Below are 12,372 nucleotides of genomic sequence, written 5' to 3' on the forward strand. Positions count from 1 at the left end.
GTTAGACAATAAGTGGTTGGTAAATGATCGACTTTTTAGCAAAGTACAGGACGTATCGCCAAATATTAATTATGATTTCACATTATCTATTTTTTGTTCAACAGATTGTAGCCATTTGAAATGATCTTCTGATCAATTCAGACAGAATTTTTATTCTATTAGAGGATTCAGAATAACACATTAATGAATCAAACAGAGATTCAGCAACTGAATGAAAGATTGATTATTTGGGATTACTCCTCTATTCAAACAGAACAGAGATAGAAATTAATTCAATTCCAAAATAACGACCCCTTTCCCCTAAGGGTGTCAACGGGGCTAGTTCACCTGGACCCGACCTGAACCAAACCCTACAAGGTCCGGGTATGGTGATAAATAAGAATACCAGATTAAGACCTAGGTCCGGACCCAAAGATCTGATTAATACATGGACCCGAGTATTGTTTGTGAAATTTTATACCAGACCCAGACCCAACCCGAGTTCCGACCCACAAATTTTCAATGTAAAAATGATAAAAAATATAGTTTTACCGGGTATGATCCGGGTTTGGTTCATGTAGTTCTTATCAGGTCCGGGTATGGTTTTTCTTATAGTGGACCCGATTAGACCCGAGTCCGGACCCGATACCATACCCAAAAATCTGGTCTAAGTCTGGTTCTACCTGGGTCCAAACCAAACCCGACCCCTTGCATCCCTACTTTCCCCCATCTCTCCCTTTCGTAAACAGTAAACCCTAGGAAAATGTCCTAGCTCTGAAAATACATCCACAGGGCAAGCTACCAGAAAGATCCTAGGGAAATTTATCCTAGGTAAGACAGGGTTCCACCACTTTCCCAGGAACCACCCTAACCACTTGAGAAACCCAGGGCGGGCTCTTTGCTATGTTATCTATGATAAGATGACTTCTTGTCAACTGCGAATATGTTGCAACTGTTGTATTTGTTTATTATTACTGTACTGATTCTCTGTTTTTCGTAAAAAAAAAAAAAAGGATAAAATGCATGAACTCCAATATCCTAAATCGCCCTTAACATATCATCAGTCCCTTTCATGGAGTGTGCAATAAATAAGCAGCACTTTTACAGGAAAAAGTGAACCATCAGCTCACCAAAACATTAGATTGAAATTCAATGTAGATATTTTTTACAAATCATTTTACCGAGGAAAAATATCATATACATAAGCATACCTTCATCTACGTAGGAACCACCGTGCCGTCTAGAGAGGGTGTCTTTCTCTTTAGTCTGTCTATTCTTCTCTTCTTCTTCATGAAAGCCTCACGACACAGCTCATAGGCTGTTGGTTCCTTTGACTTGAAAGGTCGCTCCCCAAGCACCCTTACCAAGTCATCTTGGTGCAAAACCTCTACATTCAGCAGCAGCTCTGCCATCTGTTTCACTTGCTCCTTATGTTCCTCAATTAGCTCTACTGTACGCTTGTATGCTTTGTCCACCCACTCACGTACCTCATTATCAATCATTGCTCCCGTCTTGAGGATGTATGGCTTCATCATTTCAAATGAATCTTCCCTTTGTGGGAATGAGACAAGCCCCACTTTGTCACTGAAACCTTAAACAGCAACTTGAGCATATGTCATCTTGGTCACCTTCTCCAAGTCATTTTGCGCACCAGTTGAAATCTTCCCTGAGAGAACCTACAAGAAAGAGTTACTTGGTTATCATTGCTCTTTTATCCATAGTTAGCAAACCCGTGACTCAGGTTCAGATCGCCCAATCCTTTACTCGCGAGTCAGCGGGTTGACTCGGTGACTCAGACTAGTCAGCACTCTATATTTTATAGTGTAAGCACATGAGTAAGACGTGAAAATAACTAGACTTCAAGCTAACATATCAACGGTTAAGTTACAAAAACATATAATTATACATGATTATTAACTTTTTCATTGAACAATATTAGATTCTTCATATTATATAAGAATTGTGTATTAAAATCATAAAATACATGATAAAAAATTTTATAATCAGAATTAGGGTCGGTAGCCTGAATAAGTGATCCAGTAGGGATCCGATCCAAGTCGACTCGCCAGGTTTGCCAACTATGCTTCTATCAGCTCCTGAAATGATGAATTAATCTCTGGAAACATTATGGCCAATGAAATCAACCCTCACCAAGATTTTTCTTTTGAAATTCAGCAAATGCCCTATGACCTAAAGCACATTGGCAATACATGAGATAGGAAAACAACCAGGACTTTTTCCATCAACTTAAGGGCATTTTACCGTTAAAATGGTGAATGGTGTTTAAAAGAGTAATTTTCGATGAAGCAAAAGCTCATTGTTTTTACAACTAACACTATTCAAGGTGTTCTTACCAACTCCCCCATTTTTTTTTACAGGCAAGCTGGGGTTAGGCAGACCACCTGCAACATCCCAACACAAGGTGATGTGCAGTAGCTGCTCATATCAAATCCCCCATGTTAAAAATACATGAATAACCCGTTAAAATGCCTGAGTTAACAAAAGATTTATTATTATTTTATGCTAATCATTTAAAGTGTAAAGGTCCTTTTTGGTTTCAAATTCATTCAGTAATTTTAACAAACTCTTACATGAAATGTCAACAATGAAATTATGATGGGTTTAGACTAGAAAATTAATGTAATTCATTTAGAAACAAGAAACTACTTGAATTTTGCTTCAGACAAGGAAATTTTTCATGTTAGACCAAACCAAAAAAAAGAAGACAAAGACAAATTCGCAGAGTAACCACAAAAGATTGCCATAGTGTCTCAAGGCAAATCATGCAGAATTAAAAGCTTATGGCCAAAAAACCATGAAGATCTATTCGAGTTTGTCCAGACAAATATTTCACAAAATATTACTGCAAGATTTAAGGAAAACAAAGCAATAAAAGTGTACCTGTTCAGATGCACGACCACCAAGAGTCATACAAGTCATGTCAAAGAGCTGCTTTTTGGTCATTAGAAGGTTCTCATTTGGTACATATTGTGCAAACCCCAGTGCTGCACTGCCACGAGGAACAATTGTGACTTTAAGCAGAGGCTCTGCATGCTCTAAAAACCAACCAGCAACAGCATGATCTGATTCATGATATGCAACAGTTAGACGTTCTGACTTGCTGATTACCTGGAAAAACAATAACATCAGCTTTCCCTGCAATAGGTATTACAAGTCACACATTTAATTTCTAAAGAGAATCTTTCTTATTGTAATAATTGTCACAAATTGTCACGGATCCCAACGCACTATATAATGGACTCCAAGAACATAAAACATGAGAGCTAAAAGTTACATGAAAATGTGAATGAATAATTTTATTCATAATGGACATTAAGAATACAAAAGAAAAATCACACTGATGAGTGAATAAATCTAGTCATAATGGACACTAGAAATACAAAAAGAAAAATTACATAAATTTCTCACTACATAACTATCAAAACACACTTAAAATACCAAATACTACTCATCACTCTCACACCTTACAAAGGCACACACTCACACCCTTTTTTATAGAGAAAATAAGAGGAATAAGTAGTGGAGAGGAGAGGGAGTCCTCCCAAAAGCCAAAGGGAGGAGCCTCCCAACAGCTAGGTTTCTAGTCATTGGGACTGAGTCAACCTGTTTGACTTAAACCCTAATAAGTGTATATATACTTTGAACATATACATATATACTATACTATATACATAAGTATGTATATGTACAAAAAGAATAATAAACATACATATATATGTAAAAGGATAAATTAATCTTAACAGTAATCAATCCCAAAGCAGTAGCCCAACACCAAATAAATTAATTACAGTGCTGGTGATATTATACACAAAGAAAATATCTGCCTTAGCACCGATGCATAAGCAAAGAAAAGGAAATTTCAAAGAACCAAGAGAGAGAACGGCTCTTGTTAAAGTTGATATAAAAAAAGAGATAGGACACACAAAAAACTTTGAAAAAACAAATTTATGTTCCACAACAGGTTTGTTACTCATTTTTTCAAGAGACTTCTTGCATTACATTAAGATTACCATGGATTCCATAAATATGTTTTCAGACTTGCAATACATGTGCAAGTTCAAATAAGCAACACTTATGAAGAGAAAAAAAAAGAAAGAAAGAAAGAAAAAGGAAATACATCCATGCAAATATGATCATCAACTATAGGAACTGGAACAATGAAAACAATTCTATAAAGCAAATACCACCATGGGGGTGTTAATTTAGCTCCACGAACCTGGCAAACTGGAATAGCTCAGAACAACCAAAATCAAAGCAGACATACACGATCATGAGCGCGCACTAGCATGAAATATTTAGAATGAGATATTGGTAGAAACAAAACACACAGGTACTTGTAACTTTAGGTCCCTCTCCTAATCACCAATGAATATCACAAAAAAAAAATCATTTCACATCATAGAGCAAAAGAGATGTGTTCCTACATGCAAAAATTGTTAGAAAATAACATATATATGTATATACTTGAATATATATATATATACATACTTTTCATAATACAAGAGTATGTATATATATATATATGTGTGTGTATATAACTATATATTTAAAGTATATACTTAAATTCTTGTAATACTTTTTTATTTATTTATTTTTGTAATTTTATTTCTTTCTTATCTTTTTGTCAGGTTCTGTCAAACAGTCAAAATGTTGATTGTTTGAATAGAGCTGTTGGGCTACTTCCAACGGCTCTAATTAGAGCTGTTGGGAGTAGCCCAACAGCTATCCCAACAGCTACTCCAATAGCTCCTCTCATGTAATCTCTCTATAAATAAGGGCATGCTGCTCATTGTAATTTAAATATAAAGGTAGAGGGTTTTACCTCTTACATATTCAGATTCAAGTGCATTTATGCACTATTCTTATGTTTGTGCTGTGGAGCATTTTGTATGCTATTTTGGTTTACCATATTGGGTGAATGTATGTTTTGTAAGTTGTTTGTAGACTTGATTGTGTGTAAGACTCTTTACATGGTATCAAAGCTTGGTGTATGATCAACCGTGTATTGGTGAGCTGCCTCGTAAAGTGTGCCTTCTCTTTTTCGTGATTGGTGGTTCTTTTTTTTCTTTGGATTCATCATGGGTGAATTTTTTCCGCACAATACAAGCAACTCCAACTTCATTCCACCATTCAAACATGAAGCAATTATAACATTTGGCGGGACACTTGGAGACATTCATCAAGGGTCAAGGTTTGTGGGGATTTGTAAGAGGTACTATTCTTGAACCCACTCCCAAAATTACATTAGGTGAAAATGACGTTGAGACTAGTCTTGAAGAAAAAAACAAAGCCATAGAAGAATACTACAAAAAATTAGATGAATGGGAAATGAAAAATGCCAAAATTCTTTCATGGATGCTTAGTGGAGTTGAGACAAAAATTGCCTCAAACCTTTTGTATTACAAAAAGGCAAATGAAGCATGGAAATATCTTAAAGGTATGTTTACCGAAAAAGATATGGCTCACAAGTATTATCTCCAAGAAAAAGTTAGAAACATTAAACAAGGAGATAAGAATGTAAGAGATTATTTTATGGAGTTATCTTCCATTTGGACCCAACTTGCCCAATTTGAACCCAAATGGGAAGGAAAGTGTATAGAAATGCGGAGAGTTCAAGTTGAAGAAGATAGACTTTTCGCTTTTCTCTATGGTTTGAAACCCGAGTTTGAACAAACAAGGGCCTCATTGCTATCATCTTCATCACCTCCTCCTATTCATGAGATTCTCACTAAACTTAGTGGAGAAGAGACTATGCTAAACATGAATAAAAATGTTAGTGTGCTTGCTACTTCTAGCAATGGTCAAGAAGAGTATTGCGCACTTGCCGCATCAAAACCAGGACACTATATCAAGCCATATAAACCTCCTCATTTTAATAAGAATCGAGGAGAATCAAAAATCATTTGCCATAATTGTAATGAGCCCGGTCATATTAGGCCTCAATGTCCTAGATACAAATATAGGCCTCAAGAAAAGCGTGTTGCCGCTGCACCATCAAAACAAGATGAAGATACTTTGAATCTCAAAGACCTCACCAAATCATTATCTCAATTGATGGAGGCATTGCAACCACTGCTTAAAGGATCTACCTCAGGAGCGGCCATTGCAACATCTTCTACTCTTGGTATGTGCTCTTGGCTTCTTGATTCAGGAGCTTCTTTCCATATGACCCCACATAGATCTATACTATCCGAATGTCAACCTAATTCAAATGCATCATTTGTTTCCACTGCCGATGGTACTGCCTTGGAAATAGAGGGTGTTGGAATTTTTAAAAATGATTTGTCAAAACATAACAACTTTTATATTCCGAAAATAAGACTTATACCAAAACTTCATCTTAATCTACTTTTTGTTTCTCAAATCTCGAATCATGGATCTGATGTCATTTTCTCATCAAGTAAATGTTGGGTGCAGGATCGCCAGTCCGAGAAATTGATTGAGGAAGGTTCTAGGCAAGGAGATCTCTATTATATAGATTTCCTTTGTATTCCAAAAGAATCATTTTGCAACACTGCCCAAACAAAAGACATACGGACTTGACATCATAGACTTGAGCATCCAAATATAAGGAAATTAAATTTTGTACCTATTACCAAGAATCTTTGTAAAGATAATTTTGAATGCAAAGAATATTTACTTGGTAAAATGACAGTCTTGCCTTATGGTCAAAGAACTTTTTACTCCTCAATGCCTTTTGAATTAATTCATTGGGATGTATGGGGTCCTGCTCCTGTAGCCTCTAAAGGAGGATTCTCCTACTATGTTGTGTTTATTGATGACTTCACTAGATATTGTTGGATTTACTTTCTTAAGTATAAATCAGATGTATTTGCAACCTTCAAAACATTCCATAACATGATTAAAAATCAATTTGAAAGTAAACTCAAAATTCTCAGAACTGACTCTGGAGGAGAATACTTGTCAAATGAGTTTAAACAATTTTTAGAAAACGAAGGAATTTTACATCAAAGATCATGTCCTAGAACCCCGCAACAAAATGGAATTTCAGAAAGGAAACACAGACATATTATGGAAACTACAAGGACTCTTCTTATTGCTAAAAATGTTCCAAAAAATCTTTGGGTTGAAGTTGCATTAACCTCAGTATATCTTATAAATAGGATGCCTTCCAAAACTTTATCTAATGAAATTCCTTTTGAAAAATTATTCAAATATCAACCTGACTATCAAAGGCTGAGAATCTTTGGTTACAAATGTTATGTTTTGAATGATAAAAGAGATAAACTATCTTCTAAAGTTATTTCCTATGCGTTCATTGGTTATTCGGAAACACAAAAATGATTTAAATGTTATGATACCAAAAATGATAAACTTCTCATTTCAAGGAATGTTAATTTTGTTGAAAATGAAAGTGGATTTGAAGAAAACATGTCAGAAGACATAAACTCTGATTATTCTTTCTTGTTCAAACTATTGTCTAATGATGAAAATATTTATGTAGAACCAATAGTATACACTAGAAGAAATCGAAATGCATCCAATGAAGGTGTAAATCAAAGTAATCATGAAGCATCAGAAATTCCTTCATAACAAATCACTATTCGTAGATCAGAACGAACCTCAAGAATCTCAAATAAATTTGTGTCTTATGATTCACTCTCCTAAGCATAGAGCATGTCTTATAGCTATCCACTCATATTTTGAACCCTCATGTTACAATGAAGCAAAAAATTTACCTAAATGGCTAAAAGCTATGCACATAGAATTAGAAGTTCTTAAAGATGCTAATACTTGAGAAATTTTGGATTTACCTATAGGAAAGAAGACAATAGGTTGTAGATGGGTTTTTAAAGTAAAAACCAAAAGTGATGGATCCTTGGAAAGGCATAAAGCCAGGCTAGTTGCCAAAGGATATTCTCAAGAATATGGAGTAGATTACGAAGAAACTTTTGCTTCTGTTGCCAGGATGACCATTGTTCGAATGCTTGTAGCTATTTCAACTATTAAAAATTGGAATATATTTCAAATGGATGTTAAAAATGCATTTTTAAATGGGAATCTCAATGACGAAGTATATATGGATATTCCATCTGGATTAATAATTCCTTCAGGTAAAGTGCTTAAATTAAAAAAGGCATTATATGGCTTCAAACAAGCACCTAAAGCTTGGTTTGATACTTTTAACAATGTTATTACAAGGTATGGTTTAAAACCATGTTATACTGATACAGCTTTGTTTATCAAGAACTCTTCTGTAATTTTACTTTTATATGTTGATGATATGTTAATTACAGGTAGTGACAAGGAGAGAATCAAGAAAGTAAAACAGTTTTTGAAAAATTCTTTTGAAATGACAGATCTTGGGTTTCTAACATACTTTCTTGGTATAGAAGTATCATACTCTAACTGAGGTATATATTGTCACAAACAAAGTTTGTTTCAGATATTATTGACAGGTCAGGACTTTCAGATGATAAAGTTGTTGATACTCTAGAGATTGTCGGAATGAAAATGCGAGCCGATGATGGAGTTCCTTTGGACAATCCAACTCCCTTCAGACAGCTAGTGGGATCTCTTATGTATTTAAGTATTACAAGAGCAGACATAGCCCATGTTGTACATATAGCCAGTCAATTTCAACATGCTCCAATATCAACTCATATGAGTGCAGTCATGAGAATTATTAAATACATCAGAGGCACTATAAATAAGGGAGTCTTTCTGTCCTCTTCCTCCTCCTTAGATCTTATTGCATATTCTGATGTTGATTGGGGAGGAGATCCAAATAACAGGCGCTCAACAACTGGTTTTTGTATATTTCTAGGTGAATCTTTGATTTCATGGATATGCAAGAAACAACAAAAGGTGTCATTATCATCTACAGAAGCTGAATATAGAGCAATGACAACTACTACTATGGAAGTCGTGTGGCTCAAACAACTGATTTCAGATATGGGGATTCACCTTCAGAATCCTACAAGATTGTGTTGTGACAATAAGAGTTCGATATACATTGCTCGAAATCATACGTTTCATGAAAGAACTAAGCATATAGAGATGGATTGCCATTTTGTTCGTGAGGAATATTTGAAGAAGACTATTGATCTTTCCTATGTGACATCAGAATATCAACTTGCTGACTTCTTCACCAAGGCACTGTGCTCACCAAGATTCAACTTTTTACTTGACAAACTTTCAGTGATTTTACCATAAGTTTGAGGGAGACTGTTAGAAAATAACATATATATGTATATACTTGAATATATATATATATATATTTATTTATTTATTTATTTATTTATTTATATGTATACATTTCGTAATACAAGAGTATGTATGTGTATATGTATATATATATATGTGTGTGTGTATAACTATATATTTAAAGTATATACTTATATTCTTGTAATACTTTTTTGTTTATTTATTTTTGTAATTTTATTTCTTTCTTATCTTTTTGTCAGGTTCTGTCAAACAGTCAAAATGTTGATTGTTTGAATAGAGCTGTTGGGCTACTTCCAACGGCTCTAATTAGAGCTGTTGGGAGTAGCCCAACAGCTATCCCAACATCTACTCCAATAGCTCCTCTCATGTAATCTCTCTATAAATAAGGGCATGCTGCTCATTGTAATTTAAATATAAAGGTAGAGGGTTTTACCTCTTACATATTCAGATTCTAGTGCATTTATGCACTATTCTTATGTTTGTGCTGTGGAGCATTTTGTATGCTATTTTGGTTTACCATATTGGGTGAATGTATGTTTTGTCAAGTTGTTTGTAGACTTGATTGTGTGTAAGACTCTTTACAAAAATTAGCCACGACAAGGTCCATCTCTATGCACCACACAGATAGCTCCGGAAATAGAAAACTCAAATGTAAGGACTACATAAAAAGAATAAGCAATCTTGCATGAAAGAAGGATTTGAAAAAAAAAATGTAAAGAAAGATTAAAACATCTGAGCCATCTATTCAAACTACAAACCTTATTTTTCTTCTCCAAACCACCAATTATCCTATCGATAGCAGCCTCAAACTGTTCCATGGTGACCTGTGAGACCTCATTCCTTGCAGCAATAAGAGCAGCTTCATTACAAACATTAGCTATGTCGGCTCCAGCAAACCCAGGTGTAAGTTCAGCCAATCTCAGAGAATAATATGTTGGGCTACTATCAAGCTTTATTTTCTTCAAATATTTGATCACGTCCTTTGATGTCAGGTTTATCGATAGTTATTTGGCGATCAAACCTTCCAGGCCGTAAAAGAGCTTTGTCTAAAATATCTGGCCTATTAGTGCCAGCAAGAACAACAACGCCAGAGGTTGTTCCAAATCCATCCATTTCTACAAGGAGCTGATTCAGAGTACTCTCACGTTCATCATTGGAACCACCGAAGCCTCCATGTCCCCTTGCTCGGCCAATTGCATCAATTTCATCAATAAAAATTATGCTAGGTGCACATTGTCTAGCTTCTGCAAACAAGCTCCTCACTCTGGATGGTCCAACTCCAGCAAACATCTCCATAAAATCTGAGCCAGAAATGGTACAGCTGATTTACCTGCAGTTGCTTTAGCAAGAAGAGTTTTCCCAGTGCCAGGAGGACCAACAAGAAGAGCACCTTTTGGAATTTTTGCTCCCAATTCCTCATATTTCTTTGGATTTTTCAGGAAATGCACAAACTCCATAATTTCTTGTTTGGCCTCATCACAACCAGCTACGTCTTTGAAAAATACCTATTGCAATAAGAGATATAATCCTTCACAAAATTAGAAAGTCATTAAAAAACTGCCAAAAAAAGAAAAATTCACCAGAATTGTTGTGAGAAGTATGCTGCAATAAGGTTTACACAAACAGCATATGAGAGACAAATCCATAACTAAATTGCAAAATGGCAGGTTTATCCTACTCCATATCACAGCTATGAAAGAAATCCGGTGAGGCGGCAGAAAGTTAAGCTCCATACCTTGTTCTTGGAGTTCTTGTCAAATTTAGTAACATGAGCTTTTCCAATGTTAAATATTCCACGCCCACCCTTTCCACCACTACCACCAATGCCAAATTCACCAGGCATTCTTCCTAAATAAAACAAGATCCCCAAAACCAAAGCTGTCGGAGCAAACTTCAGTAATTCTTGATACCAAACCACTTCATAGACATAAGTTACGGGAACATAATCATGAGGGTCTGTAAACATCCCAAATTTTCACTCTTATCCAGTGCTCACATTTCGTGTGTCATTACATATCATTGCATGCATTCGGCATACCATTTCATTGCATTGCATAACATTGCATGTCATTACATCTCATTTTCGAGATCCAGCACTCTTGTTTTCAAAATATTTAATCTAGATCTGAGTTTTTAAAACTTTTCTTTCAAAATCAATTTTAAAACCTGGGTTTTTATTCAACATTCTGTCATTTTCCAACCCTCGGGACCTTACATTTCGAAATGTTTTCTCAGAAAACAATCTGGATTCATTTCAAACTCAATTTCAATTGATTTCAATTCTCAGATGAGGCCCATTTAGGTGGTGTCGCTTCTGGATTCCTTCACTTATCAAAAAATCTCAAAAATTTTAGAGTCCTAGTTGGATCAGGACTCTTTTTCCAGAGTCCTAGTCGGATCATAACTCTACTTTTCACTACCTTTTTACCTGTTTTCGGAGAAAATCTTTTAAAATCTTCTGTTATGGCCAAAATTTCAGAGTCCTAGTTAGATCAGGACTCTTCTTCAAAGAGTCCAGTCGGATCAGGACTCTTCTTCAGAGTTTCAATTGGATTGGGACTCTAATCTTTTACAACTATTTTATCCATTTTTAATCAAATCCTTCAAAATCTTTCAAAATGAGTCAGAAACTCAGAGTTTCAGTCAAAGCAGGACTCTGTACAGAGAGTCCTAGTTGGATCAGGACTCTGATCCTGATTTCAATTTTGAGAGAATCTTTCAGAAATCTTTCAATCTACCAAAATTATTACACTTTTATCAAATAATTTCAAAATTCTGAGATTTTATCTCAGAGTCCTGATCAAATCAGGACTCTACCCCAGAGTCCTGATCGAAGTATGACTCTATCCAAAATTGATTTTTATACTTCATTTTCACTGGTTTTCAAAAGCTTTGCCCAAATTTCATCATTTGCTCATCAGAAAACCAAAATTCTTAGAGTTTTGATCGAATCAGGACTTTTTCTTAGAGTTTTAATCAGATCAGGACTCTGAACCAAAACTTCAATTTCATCCTGTTTTTACTTGTTTTTCAAAATCCTCTCATTTGATCTCTCAGAAAATCCAAAAATTGGAGAGTCCTAGTTCAATTAGGACTCTGTCTTCAGAGTCTCAGTTGTATCATTCATGCATATTTTTATCAATTCACTGTGGTCTACATGAATGACACGTGCACTAGCTCTTA

The 12,372-nt window shown here is 35.2% G+C and overlaps 1 pseudogene across 1 annotated transcript; it reads right to left on the reverse strand.

The window, feature by feature from the left end:
- Nucleotides 1–1,078: 1,078 nt before the first annotated feature.
- LOC149839851 (ATP-dependent zinc metalloprotease FTSH 8, mitochondrial-like) lies at nucleotides 1,079–11,155 on the reverse strand (annotated as a pseudogene). Its single transcript, XR_016431671.1, has 4 exons — nucleotides 10,925–11,155; nucleotides 9,948–10,694; nucleotides 2,881–3,108; nucleotides 1,079–1,655 (listed from the first exon to the last, which is right to left on the reverse strand). The product of XR_016431671.1 is annotated as an ATP-dependent zinc metalloprotease FTSH 8, mitochondrial-like (transcript).
- Between the last annotated feature and the right edge of the window lie 1,217 nt (nucleotides 11,156–12,372).

Source organism: Nuphar pumila, chromosome 4 (genome assembly GCF_984573655.1).
Source record: "Nuphar pumila chromosome 4, dmNupPumi1.hap1.1, whole genome shotgun sequence".
NCBI classification, from domain to species: Eukaryota; Viridiplantae; Streptophyta; class Magnoliopsida; order Nymphaeales; family Nymphaeaceae; genus Nuphar; species Nuphar pumila.